The sequence below is a fragment of the Gossypium arboreum genome, chromosome 8 (assembly GCF_025698485.1).
Source record: "Gossypium arboreum isolate Shixiya-1 chromosome 8, ASM2569848v2, whole genome shotgun sequence".
Taxonomy (NCBI): domain Eukaryota; kingdom Viridiplantae; phylum Streptophyta; class Magnoliopsida; order Malvales; family Malvaceae; genus Gossypium; species Gossypium arboreum.
This window is the reverse complement of record NC_069077.1, coordinates 30034156-30048110: the sequence shown is the minus strand read 5'-3', so window position 1 is coordinate 30048110 and position 13955 is coordinate 30034156. Positions and strand designations below refer to the sequence as shown.

General features: G+C 36.0%; 1 non-coding gene across 1 annotated transcript; it reads left to right on the top strand.

Annotated features, from left to right (window-relative positions):
• The first annotated feature begins 7471 nt into the window (after positions 1–7471).
• Positions 7472–7578, top strand: LOC128279583 (small nucleolar RNA R71). Its single transcript, XR_008269785.1, has one exon. It is a non-coding gene; the product is annotated as a small nucleolar RNA R71 (small nucleolar RNA).
• The last annotated feature ends 6377 nt before the right edge of the window (positions 7579–13955 follow it).

Genomic DNA, 13955 nt, shown 5'->3' with positions numbered 1-13955 from the left:
ACAAACTACCTTGATTTATATTGCCTCAACGCAAGTAATAGAGTATACTCGGTAGCTCCCCAAATTCCTAACAACATCACCCAATCAAAGTTCCCACATTTATACATGATCTCATCATGGACCATCCAACAAGCTCTCCACTCGATATCCCCCTCCTTGAGGTTTTGAAGAATTTCCATCCACTTCTCCTCCTAGATATCCCCTTTCCTTTGTATAGCAGCCTCCTCCTTTAACGGGGAATAACCTTCGAAAAAGACCCGATAAGAAACCTTGTCCAACTTCCAAAAGTTCCCATAAAACCACACCATCAACAGTTGTGCACATCCAATAAACCGCCCCTCCCCTGTCTTCCGACACGTGCTCAAGGTTCTGAACGTCTCAGCCAATATTGCCAGTACCGGTGTGATTCCCTTCTCAAAACGATCGAATAAGTCAATGACTGCCTCGTCCACGTGCCTTAAAGCCTTAGGAAAAATTACCAAGCCGTAGATGCTTAAGGCAAAAATATCAACCCTCTTTCTTTCATCTGGATGCGTTAAAATCAAATCTCGCAGATTCTCCCAAGGGATACATTTACTATCTCCTTTTTGTTGAATCCGAGTAGTGACCCAAGGCTCGCTCATCCCTGAAATGTTCATCAATTTCTTCACGAAAGTCTGACCATTAAAAACCCTTGCATAAGTCTTTCTAACTTGAACTTTCGGACACCAGAGCAGGGTAGTGTATTCCTCCATGGTAGGTACTAAGTCCACTCCTCCAAAAGTGAAACACTTATAAGCAGAATTCTAGAACTGAACCATAACTCGGAATAAATGCTTATCCACTCTAATGTCTAACAAGTAGGATATATCACCATAGCTTTGATAAAACAACTGCTTGGTCCCTTCATCCCAATGAGCAATATATCTCTCAATTCTTGCAGCTCATTCTGTGTTACATTGACGTGAGTGAATTCCTACAACTCTGATATATATCCCTTTGCCAAGCTATACCCTTTCTCTGATTGTAGCTTCTCTGACCATGCACGAACAGCCGCATTATCCTCAACTTTACTAAGAAATTCATTCTCCATGTCAAACTTTCTAACTTAGTAATTGAATACGAATCAACACCTCCTTTATTATGCAAGGTCATGCAAAATACAATCAAAACAAAACACAGGTTAGTATCAAATAATAGTGATAAAATGCGAGCACATAAATGATAATTACAACGTATATACGGGTAAATACTAAGGCTTGACGCGGCTCCACCCAAGGATAGCTCCTAAGGTTCACTATATGTGGTTCGGTTCTAGAGATAAGCTACCCAAACCAGCAGATTCCTTAATCCTCACCCATTATAGGCTCATATAGATTGAGTTCGGTTCAGGGGGATACATTTCCCTATGACCATGCAGAGATGAAAATCTCACGAAATTATAGGTACGGATGTACCCCGGAAGCAATCCACTAGCCCATGCGGAGGTGAAAACCTCATGAAAACATAGTTTTTACTCCCACTTAGAAGGTGTGACCACAGCGGTCATGCAATGCGATGCAAAATTATTCTAGAAGACCTAAACCATAACAATCATACAAACAAATGCGATCATAATTTTTCAAAACAAGTTTTTGATTTTTGACAAAAGGACAATAAACAATCAATTTTATGGCTTGACTCTCTTATACGGTGTCTCCAGTAGAGTCGCCAAACTGTCGAAACCATTTTTTTGTTTTAAATTTTAAAATTAATGAAAAAAACGGGGGATCGACTTTTTGAAAAATAGAAATGAAGTCGGCACCAATCTTTTTTTGTTTAGGTGTGATTGGATCACCTAATAAGTTTGGTCATTTTAATAAAACATTTTAGCTTACTAAGACAACTATTTTTGCCTTCGAAGTTTGAGAAAATGGGTTCGAGAGTTGGTTGTGTATGAGGAAGGATTAGCACCCTTATTATGCCCAAAACTGGTACCAAATTGATTAGATATTGTCCTTATGTCTGAGATTTAAAAATGTTTTTAAAATGTGGTCCCTTTTGATAACATTTGAATAACCCTAGTTGGTCATCAAAATCTTTTTGTTTCAGAGGAATATAGCATCACATCTAGCACGATAGGACACGATCCTTTATACCCTCGAAAACATGATAAATTTTGACTTCCAAAAATTTATATGTTGAAACCTTAAAAGGATGCCCAATTATTTAGTCCAATGAGAAAATCGAAACCCAGCACAGTAGGGCACGACTCCTTGAATTTCTAGATATCGGACACTGCCTTGTCTCAAAATGAGTGAAATTCTAAAGGAATATTCGGTTATTTGGAGCAAACAAGAGATCGCAACCTAGTACTATAGGGCACGATTCCCCGAATTGCCAAACGTCGAACATTACCTTCGTTTTGAAGAATTTTTAAAGACATAAGAAAAATTCCAAAGGAATATTCAATTGTATTGAACAAACAGGAAATCGTAACCCAGCATGATAGGGCACGATTCTCGAATTGCCAAAAATCGAGTATCGCCTTCGTTTTAAAAATTTTTAAATGAATAGGTATAAAATTAGCTTAAAACGTGTTAATTTTACTTGAAATAAAATGAGACTAATTTTAAAGATTTAGACCTTATAAAACCACATTTCGCAAACCAAGTAGAAAACGATGATATTGGATAATGGACACATATGAGATACAATCAACTAACAAACTAATAATTAAGTATAGCTAAGCTAAAAATGTAACCCGATTACTATAATGCATGGGAAATAATTTATATAATAATACAATGATGAAAATAATAATATAACAATTCAACATAACCTAAACAACACACACGATAATAAGCCCCAACAATATACATAACATGATATAAAACAATCAATGCAATATAATAAAAACAAGAAAACAATTAGAAACCAATGTGATATAAAATGATTTTAAAATAATGATGAATAAATGAATACATAAATTACACAATATATAAATTGATGAATTCAAAACCATTGGTAAGAACAAACTAAAGATGTATACACACAATCTCTAAAATATATGTTATAGGATGAATATTTCCAAATCGAAAGATATGTAAAGTATTAAAGAATTTTGGTCTAAAATCGACAATTTTCATGTAATAAAGAAAATTTTAGATTATGTGTAAGGTATAAAAAAAATAATAATAATAATAATAATAATAATAATAATAATAATAATAATAATAATAATAATAATAATGTATAATAAAATATAATTTTAAAACATAATGGATTTACAAATCATATATGTATATACATAAATAACTTTTAAAAATAATTATTTGTAAAAGCATAGAAATACATACAAGCTTAAATTAATTTTATTATAAATTATATAATAGATTGAAGAATATGCTTACATATATATGAAGAAAACTTATGTACAAAATGTATAGATTTAATAATGTATGTAAATCAAAGATATGTACTAATATAAGTAAGTATAAAATAATTTAAATTTTACATAAAACATATATACAAAACATATTAGAATAACAAAATATATGTTAAAATACATAGATAGAGTCAAAAAACATTATGTGTATGAAATAACATTAACTTTATTATAACGTATACATATATGTATGATAATAAAAGAAAATAAACATTTATATAAAATATACGAAATGTGATGATGACATTACAAAAAAAAAAACAAATTTACAATGACAAAGTAACAATTACCAAAGTTGTTTAAAAAGTACAAATAATTGATTAAGAATAAAAAAAAGGGTTATAAAACAAAAAAAAACTTAATTAAAATTAAACTAAAACAAAGGGATAATTCGAAAATAAACAAAAATAACAATAGGGGCTAATATGCCATGCGCGAAGATGCGTGGGGACTCAAGCTGGAAATAACCCAGCTCCCAAAACGCAGTCTTCAGGCGTGGATCCCTTTGCAAACAAGCATAAATTTTGGGGATAAATTAAAAGAAATAAAAAAACAACAGGTATGCTATTGAATGACCATGCAAGGAGGAAGGACCTATCATGAAATTAACCTTTTTAAACAAAGAAGCGCGGATCCGGCCTACCCAACGGGTCGACACGCAGATCCTAGCCCCTCCTTTTTGAGACGGTGTCGTTTCAAGGCTGTTAAGCCTTGCCTAAAATGGCGTCACTTCGTGCCATCCATTTAAAGGAAAAATTAGCCTAGAAATCAAGGCATTTCGGCAGAACAAAAGGGGAAATTGAAAACCCTAATAGCTTGCCCTTATTCCATCCGTTGTTCGACCCTAAAACTACCTTCCTAAACGCCGATTTGCTCCTATCAATGGTGACGAACAGATTCGGGCTTCAAGGGTGACAATTTCGACCGTGGAGTCCCTTCTATACTCCAATTTCAACGAGGCAGACGGAATCCATGGTACTTTCGCAAGGTAAAATCACTATCTTATTTCGTTATACTAAAAAAAGGTGAAAAGAAAAAGAAAGAAGCAGATTGGAAGAACCGAAATATAAGGTGCTAGAAATCACCTTTAAATGTTTTGATTGCTTTTTTCTCTATTCAATATGCGTATCTGTATGTCTATGTTGCCTTTTTTGTAACCCGTTACAAAGATTAAAACCCTGGCTTTATAGTCGAAAAGAAAGAAAATCAAAAATTCAAAAATACAATTCTTTCGTTATTTCCCATTTGCTGCTGCTCTGTTTGTCTTCTTTTGCAGGTAAGCGTGCGTGGTACTGGCACTAGACGTGAGGGTTGCATATGGCCTATTGACGTGGAGACACGAGCGATGTTGGGGTTGTACGGCGTCTGAAGGCTGCAGCGCAAGGGAGAGAAACCCTAGGGTTTCTGTTTCTAAAGTATTTTGGGCCATTTAGGCCTTGTAACTTTGGGTCTGGGTTTGTTTGTAAATGGGCTATGGGCCATTGTAGTAATTTTGGACTGATGGACTGTTAATAATATTTATTGGGTTTTTATTTCTGTATTTTTCGCCTTAGTTTTTGTTTGTTTTGTGTTTGCACGGGCCCGGGCCAAAATTGGGCCTTACAACTTCCATGATATCTTCCACGAGTTCGTCAAAGATGGTCATCATACAGTGTTGAAAAGTGGCAGGAGCATTACATAATCCAAAAGGCATTCTACGATAAGCGAACGTACTATATGGGCATGTGAATGTCGTCTTTTCTTGATCTTCAGGAGCTATTGGGATTTGGAAGTAGCTAAAGAGTCCATCTAAAAAAACAGTAGTACATGTGCCTGGATAATCTTTCCAACATTTGGCCAATGAATGGTAAGGGGAAGTGATCTTTTCTTATTGCATCATTTAGTTTTCTGTAGTCAATGCAAACTCTCCATCCTGTGACTGTCCTTGTTAGGATTAATTCATTTTTCTCGTTGGTCACAACCGTCATGCCTCTTTTCTTAGGGAAAACCTACACTAGACTTACCCAAGAACTATCAGAAATAGGATAAATAATTCCAGCATCTAGAAGTTTAATTACCTTGGCTTTAACAACTTCCTTCATGTTAGGGTTCAATCGTCTTTGAGTTTGCACACATTGTTTGTATTCATCTTCCATTAAAATTTTGTGGGTACAAAAAGAAGGGCTGATTCCTTTAATGTCAGAAATTTTCCAAGCTATGGCCTTTTTATGTTCTTTTAATACTTGGATTAATTCCTCTTTCTCTTTGGGTTGCAAGTTAGAGGCAATAATAACTGGTAATGTAGAATTATTTCCAAGGAATGCGTATTCCAAGTGGTTTGGTAATTGTTTAAGTTCCAGTTTGGGAGGTTCTTCAATAGAGGGTTTTTACTTAAGTTCATCGTTTATCTTAATGCCCTCATATTCTACTTGTCTTGAAGAATGCTCATTAAGTTCATCATCTGGTTCTTCTTCTTGAGCCAGATACAGTTTCGTCGTGTCCTTCTGTATAATTTCCTGAAAAGAGTCTTGAGTAGTATGATCAATAGAGTCAATAAAATAACATGAATCATCCTGTTCCCTAGAAAACCTCATAGCATCATAAATTTTAAAGATAATCTCTTCATCACCTACTCTAAGTACCAATTTCCTGTCACCCACATCGATTACAGCCCTATTAGTGGCTAAAAATGAGAACCCTAAAATTAAGGGCACTTCCACATCTTCGTGCATGTCAAGCACAACAAAGTCAACATGAAATATGAATTTATCTATTTTCACAAGTACGTCTTCTATAATACTCCTAGGATATTTAAAAGATCTATCGACTAATTGAATACTCATCCTAGTGGGTTTAGGTTCCCCAAGACCAAGTTGTTTGAACATTTTATATGGCATCAAATTAATGCTAGTGCCTAAATCAGCTAGTGCTTTCTCAACAATCAGACTACCAATTAAACAAGGGATAGTAAAACTTCCTGGATCTTTCAGTTTGGTTGGTAGTTTGTTTTGAAGTATGGCTGAGCACTCCTCGTTGAGTTCTACTGTAGATAAGGCCTCAAACTTCCTTTTATTTGTTAGAAGCTCCTTCAAAAATTTTGCATATGTAGGCATCTGCGAGATGGTCTCAACAAAAGGTAAGTTGATATATAATTGCTTAAAAAGTTCAAGAAACTTATCCAATTGTGCATCAATGCAGTCTTTTTTAAATTTTGCTGGGTATGGAACTGGTGGTTTATATTCCGTCGGCACTGGTTTGTCACTATTTTCGGGTTTTTCTTCCCCCCTTTCACTCATCACGGCCTCTTGTGCTAGCTTCTTTTTAGATTCCGCTAACACTTTCCCACTCCTTAGTGTAGCTGCTTTTACATGCTCTTTTGATTTGGGGTTACTAGGTAGACTTCCTAGTGGTCTTTCTGAAATTAGTTTGGACTGCTGGCCTATCTGAGTTTTGAACCCTTGGATCGACGCTTGTTGATTTTTAAGTGTTGTCTTGGTGTTTTGGAAACTAGTTTCTGACACTGAGATAAATTTAGATAGCATCTCTTTAAGGTTCGGCTTCTTCTCCTGTTGGTAAGGTGGTTGTTGAAAGCCTGGAGGATTCTATGGCCTTTGATTCCCTTGACCTCCCCATGAGAAATTGGGATGGTTCCTCCAACCTGCATTATAAGTGTTACTATGTGGGCTATTTTGGGGTCTAGAATTGTTACCCATGTAATTTAACTGCTCATTCTCCATGTTGTGGCCATAAGGTTGGTATTCTGAATTGCTCAATCCACCTCCACTTGCTTCGCACTGTATTATTGGGTGAACCTGTGAAGAACGAAGAAAACCATCAATTTTCTTATTCAAGAGTTCTACCTGATTAGAGAGCATGGTGATCGAATCGACGTTATACACCGACTATTTTTGTTGGCTTTGTCCTTATGACTTGCCACTGATAGTTATTCAATGAAATCTCCTCTATAAACTCATAAGCATTTTTAGGTGTTTTATTATTGATGGTCCGCCAGCAGCTGCGTCAACCATTTGTTGAGTCGAAGGATTCAGGCCATTATGGAATGTTTGAACCTATAGCCAAAGTGGTAACCCATGGTGAGGGCACCTTCTCAGTAAGTCCTTGTATCTCTCCTATGCATCGTAAAGAGTTTCTAAGTCCATCTGCACAAACGAAGAGATATCATTACGTAATTTGGTCGTTTTAGCCGGCGAAAAATATTTTAATAGAAATTTTTCGGTCATTTGTTCCCAAGTGGTGATTGACCCTTGTGGTAACGAGTTCAGCCACTGTTTAGCTTTATTCCTTAATGAAAAGGGAAGCAACTGAAGACGTATGGCATCATAAAAAATGCCATTGATTTTAAATGTATCGCAAAGTTCCAAAAAGTTTATCAAGTGCGCGTTGGGATCTTCATCCTGCAAACCATCAAACTGAACAAATTGTTGTATCATTTAAATTGTGTCAAGTTTCAGTTCAAAAGTATTTGCAGCTACAATATGTCTAACTATACTTGACTCAGTTCCTATTAAAGTAGGTTTAGCATAATCATACATAGTACGAGGAGCAAAACTTTGATTTGCTAGTTCAACGGGTATCGCAGGAGGTAGCTGATTGTCTTGGTTTTCAGCCATCTCCTCGGTTGGGGTTTAAGTATCGTCCTCTTGCTCGTTATCTCTGTATCGTAAGCTTCACCTTATGTCTCTTTGGTTTCTGCGAACTGTGCGATCAATTTCTTTGTCAAAAAGTAGTGGTCCTGACAGGTTTATTCTAATCATAAACTATAAAAACCTGCCAAGAGAAAGAAAAAGTAAATTAATAAATAATAATAAAAATAAAATAGAATTAACTTGTAAGAAAAATAAATGGCTAAAGTAATAAAAATTGAGCGTTCCTAATATTTTAGTTCCCCGGCAACGGCTCCAAAAACTTGATCGTGATTTTCGTGACAAGTTTTAAATATTTATAATGAATCATTCTTGAAACTAACTATTATCACGATGTAGGCAAGTGTACCTCTCGAACAATAGTATAGTTTTAGCAAGACCGGATTGTCGAACCCAAAGGAACTAAAAGTACTAGTAATGATTGTCTTTTTATTATCTAGCCTAAGAATAAGGGGGTTTTGTTTTAACTAACTAATTATCTAAACTAAGAATTCACAGAAAATAGAATTGAGGAATTACTTTTGGAAAATAATTGAATTAAGACAATACCTAAGGAAGAATCCACCTAGACTTCACTTGTTATTCTGAATCAGAATCGGATGATTTATTCATTTAACTTGTTCGATAGAGATCCCTAAGTTATGTTATTATCCCTATTCAGGACTAATAACGTCTAATCCCTAGATTGAATAATTGAGACTTTTCTCTAATTATCACCCTATGGTTGCATTAACTATATCTATGGATCACCTTATTAGGTTTCACCCTAATCCGGTAAAATCTTGTCACCCTATATCTAGGCGGGCAATCAACTCCGCTTAATTATGACAAATATACTCTTAGACAGGGTCTATTCCTTCTCTAAATAAGAGCTTATCTTGAATCAGTATCCTGGGATATCAAAACAAGAATTAAGAACATATAATTAAGAACAAGTTAAATATTTATCATACAATTCAGAAAATAATAACAAGATTCGTCTTAGGTTTCAGTCCCCTTAGATATTTATGGGATTTAGTTCATAACTAAAAAGGAAAACATCTCAGAAGAATAAAGAATACAAAACATAAAGAAAACCCAAAACTCCTGGAGGAAAATTGAGGGGAGATCTTCAGTCTTGATGGTGAATCCGGCTTCTGAGATGGATCAATCGGCTTCCCTTGAGCAGTTCCCTACCTCCTTCTCTCCGTGTCCCCTTTTCTTCCTCCTCTAAGGTGCATTTATAGGCTTTGGAATGCCTAAAAGTCCTTAAAATTAGCCTTTTCTGAATTGGTCTCAACTTGGGCTCAACAGGGACACACCCGTGTGAGTCGTGCTTCGATTCTACCAGATTGACATGGCCGTGTGGTCTACCCTTGTGAGGAAGTCCAGGCCATGTTGATTTTGTACTTTGGCCCATTTACTCTATTTTTGGCCCGTTTCTCGTTCCTTTCACTCTCCTATGCTCTCCTAAGCATAAAACTTGAAATTAAGGCATTAGAAGCATCGAATTCACCAATTCTAAGGAAAAATCATCCATAAAATGTGTTAAGCATGGGGTAAAAATATGTATAAATTACGGTTTATCAACGATTTAAAGAAGATGTACTGGTGGAGTGGCATGAAAAGAGATGTTTTCGAATTTGTATTGAAATGCCTAGTATGTCAGCAAGTTAAAGCTGAACATCTAGTGCCTTCAGGTTTGTTACGGCTTGTAATGGTCCCCGAATGGAAGTGGGACAGAGTTATCAAGACTTTGTGACAGGACTACCTATGACTCCGAAAAAGAAAGATGCCATATGGGTTATAGTGAATAAGTTGACAAAGTCAGCTCATTTTATCCTAGTAAGGATGGATTATTCTCTTGATAGATTGGCCGATTTGTACATTTTTGAGATAGTAAGATTACACGAAGTACCATTGTTGATTATTTCGGACAAAGACCCAAGGTTCACTTTGAGATTCGAGAAGAAGTTACAAGAAGCCTTAGGTATGAAGTTGAGCTTTAGCATAGCTTTTCACCCTCAGACCGATGGCCAGTCTGAACGGATGATTCAGATTCTCGAGGACATGTTGCGTTGTTGCATCCTCGAATTTCAGGGTAGCTGGGAAAAATACTTGCCATTGGTAGAATTTTCTTACAACAATAGTTTCCAAACAAGTTTGAAGATGGCGCCTTATGAGGCCTTGTATGACAGGAAGTGCCGAACTCTATTGCACTGGACAAAACTCAAGGAAAATCAGATTCATGGAGTTGATCTGATTAAAAAAACTGAAGTAAAAGTTAAAGTGATACAGAATTGTTTAAAAGCAGCATCAGATAGGAAAAAGTCTTATGCTGATCTGAAAAGAAAGGAAAATTTGTTTCAAGTTAGAGATAGAGTATTCTTGAAAGTATCTCCATGGAAAAAGGTATTGAGATATGGTTGGAAGGTAAACTGAGTCCACGATTTATTAGATCGTACGAGATCACCGAAAGGATTGGACCATTAGCCTATCGTTTGGCGTTGCCACCCAAACTGGAAAAGATTCATGATGTGGACGATGTATCCATGTTAAAGAGATACTGATCAGACCCCTCTCATGTAATTTCACTAACTGAGATTGAAATTTGACCGGACATGACTTATGGAGAGGAACTAGTTAAGATATTAGCTCGTGAAGTTAAACAATTGAGAAATAAAGATGTGGCTCTTATAAAAGTTTTATGGCATCGACATGGTGTAGAATGGGCTACATGGGAGCCAGAAGAAACCATGAGAAATCAATATCCGAATCTGCTTTCTGGTAAGACTTTCGAGGACGAAAGTCCCTAAGGGGGGAGAAATGTAACATCCCAAAATAAGGCCTAGTTGGAATATTGGTTTCGGGACCACAAATTTGACATCAAAATATTTATTTTATGATTATTATGAGGCCTAAAATATGAGTATATGCATGTGTTAAAGTTTCATGAAGAAATTCTAAGTATAAGGTGTCCAACTGGAAATTTGGGACTAAATTGAATAAATTGAAAAACTTGGATTCTAGAAGAAATTTGTACGAAATTGCTTTAGATTATGAATTAGAAGGTCTTGGAGAGCAATTTGCCCAAATTCTAAATTTTTGGACAAAAATGGGCTTGCATGGATGAAATTTTAAAGAAAGGGTATAAAGGCATTTTGGTCATTTGTCATTTTAATGAATTAAAATGGGAAAATTCAAGTCAAAATCAGCCATTTTTCTCCTTCATCCAGCCAAAAATTTGGGGTTCTCCATAGCTAGGGTTTCAAGCTTTCCAAGCTCAATAGTAAGTGCTCCTAAGCCCCGTTTTTCATGCTATTTGTATTTTTGAAATCTCGGTAGCTTGCTCTCTCCATTTCTACCCATTTATCATGCTAGGTTTCATGTTTAAAAATTTACCCATGCATGAGTTGCTTGTGTTTTGATGGATTATGGAGGAATATGAAAGATGAATGTGTATTAAACATCTTTTCCTAGTTGATTTTCATGAGAAACCCTTATAGGGAATATTTTGCAAAAGATGTAAATGTGTGGTAGAAATAAGAAAATAATGGAAAATGTGGGCTACCATAAGAAGGAAAAGTGTTCGGCTAGGCTTAGGTAAGATAGAAAGTGCATGTGTTTCATTATACGAGCCTAGGGACTAAATCGTAAAAATGTGAAAGGTTAGGGGCAAAACGGTCATTTAGACCGTTTTAGATATTAAACTTGAAATGTATAATGTGGGGTATTAATATTGCTGTTATAGACCCCGAGGAACAAATTTCGGACGTCAATTGTGGTAAACGCAAGGTTTCAGAATAACTAAAACATATCTCTGAAACGAATACTAGGTAAGTTCGGATAACTTAAAGTAAACCCTTAATATGCATAATTGTATGATTTTTGAATGCTTGATGATTGCATTTGTTATTGGTATGAAATATCATAGAAATGCATATTGATGATGACATGTGAAAATATCTCGGTTGAGGTTGACAAAGGGAATTTGATGGATAAACCATCATTGACATGTGAACTGAGATCCTGCATGTGTTGCAGTAAAGATTTAGCCCGGACGAGTAATCTAAGATCTCAAGTATGAAAAGGAATCTAGCCCGGACGGGTGTTCCTTGAATGATCAAGCCTCCCGAAGAATATGTGTGCATAATGGATTCAGCCTGGAAGGGTAATCCAATTAGGGTTTAAATGTAGCCTAGACTGGTAATTCCGATCTGAGCTCATTAAGGGTGTTTGTCATAATAAGGGATTTATCCTAGACTGGTAATCCCGACATCACCTTACAAGTTCATATAATAGGGTATTTAGCCTGGACTGGTAATCCTGCCATATGATGTGAGGTTCGCGGAAGTGTATATATGAAATGATCATTCGTTTGAATTGACGGATAATGGGTATTCCATCGAGATTTCCTAGAAACTCAATGAGATTAACGTGGTATACATATGTGAATGAAATGTTTAATGATGAGCTCATCTAGTTAAATTACATGATACATGATTATGTGACTAACTCATTGATTGAGTGCATGTGATATGAAATCATTTCATAATGGATGATTTCATGATTTAAGTATGGATGTATGCTAATTACTCGGTAAGTTTACTTTCCGGTTATTCGAGCTTATTAAGCATGTAAATGCTTACCCCTCTCTTTTTCCCTGTCTTACAGAGCTCGAGGACTCATAAGGATTGGAAGACAATTGGAAAGTCAACACACTATCAACTAAACAAGCTTTTGTATAAAGATTCTATTTATTTTTTTCAATGGCATGTATAGTATTTTTGAGTATTTTGTTATATGTGTCATTTGATTTGGCAAGTAAAGGCATGTAAAAATATGTTTATCTCTTTGTATATGGCCATGAAAATTGGCTCAATTTAAGTAGGCTATGACCTACGATTTTATGCATGGTTTTAATTACAAGTGATGGGTTGTTACCATTTGGCAATCAGTCACATGAATGAGCCAATTTCGGACGAATTAAAGTAACATGGAAACCCATAACACTAAAGGGGAAATAACCATTTATGTATGAAACTAATGATATGAGGTTTCCATACAACTATTTTCATTAAGATTATTTACAAGTGTAAAATTATGTTTTCTCTCAAACTTGGTAACCACTAAACACAAGTAGTAGAAAGGAATGACTAAAGGCTTGGAAAATAGCCTATTAGAGTCCACATGGTTAGACACACGGGCATGGTTCTAGGCCATGTATGACACATGGTTCCCTCTCATGGGCATGTGTTATGGCCGTGTGTCCTCTGCACTTAAAATTTTAGCTCAAAGTTGTACACGGGTATGCCACACGGGCGTGCCCCATGGTCATGTTAAAAAGATAGTGTCATCCACGGGCAGGTAGCACGGGCTTGTGCCATGGTCGTGTTGATAAGTTAGTGTCACCCATGGCTGAAAGGGATGGGCGTGCCCTAAGTCACATGGGCGTGTGAGTCCATATGGCCTACCTACACGGGCATGTGACACTTTATGTTAAGGAAAATTTTCTTAGGAGCCCGAGGTTAATCGAACGTGCCCGTATTTGTCCCGCACTGCCTCTTGATATGCTATAGGTCTTGAAGGACTATACAAGGGATGAGATGTTCATGATTGAAAAGTTTTAAATTGAAATGAAATTTTGTGACCCAAGTTAGTATACTGAAAGTGTAAAGTTCCGGTAATGCCTCGAGCCCTGTCCTGGTGTTGGATACGGGTGAGGGGTGCTACAAAGAATCATATTCAAAACCTTTGAATATATATATCCTAGGTATACATGCTACGGTCAATATGTTCATACCACATCCAAATCACTAATCAACTTTAATACACAACCAAGCACATATCACAAATATTACTCATTATAGCATAAAATTCCATAGCTAGAATAAACGCAAACTATAAGCAAACAAAACTGATTCCAA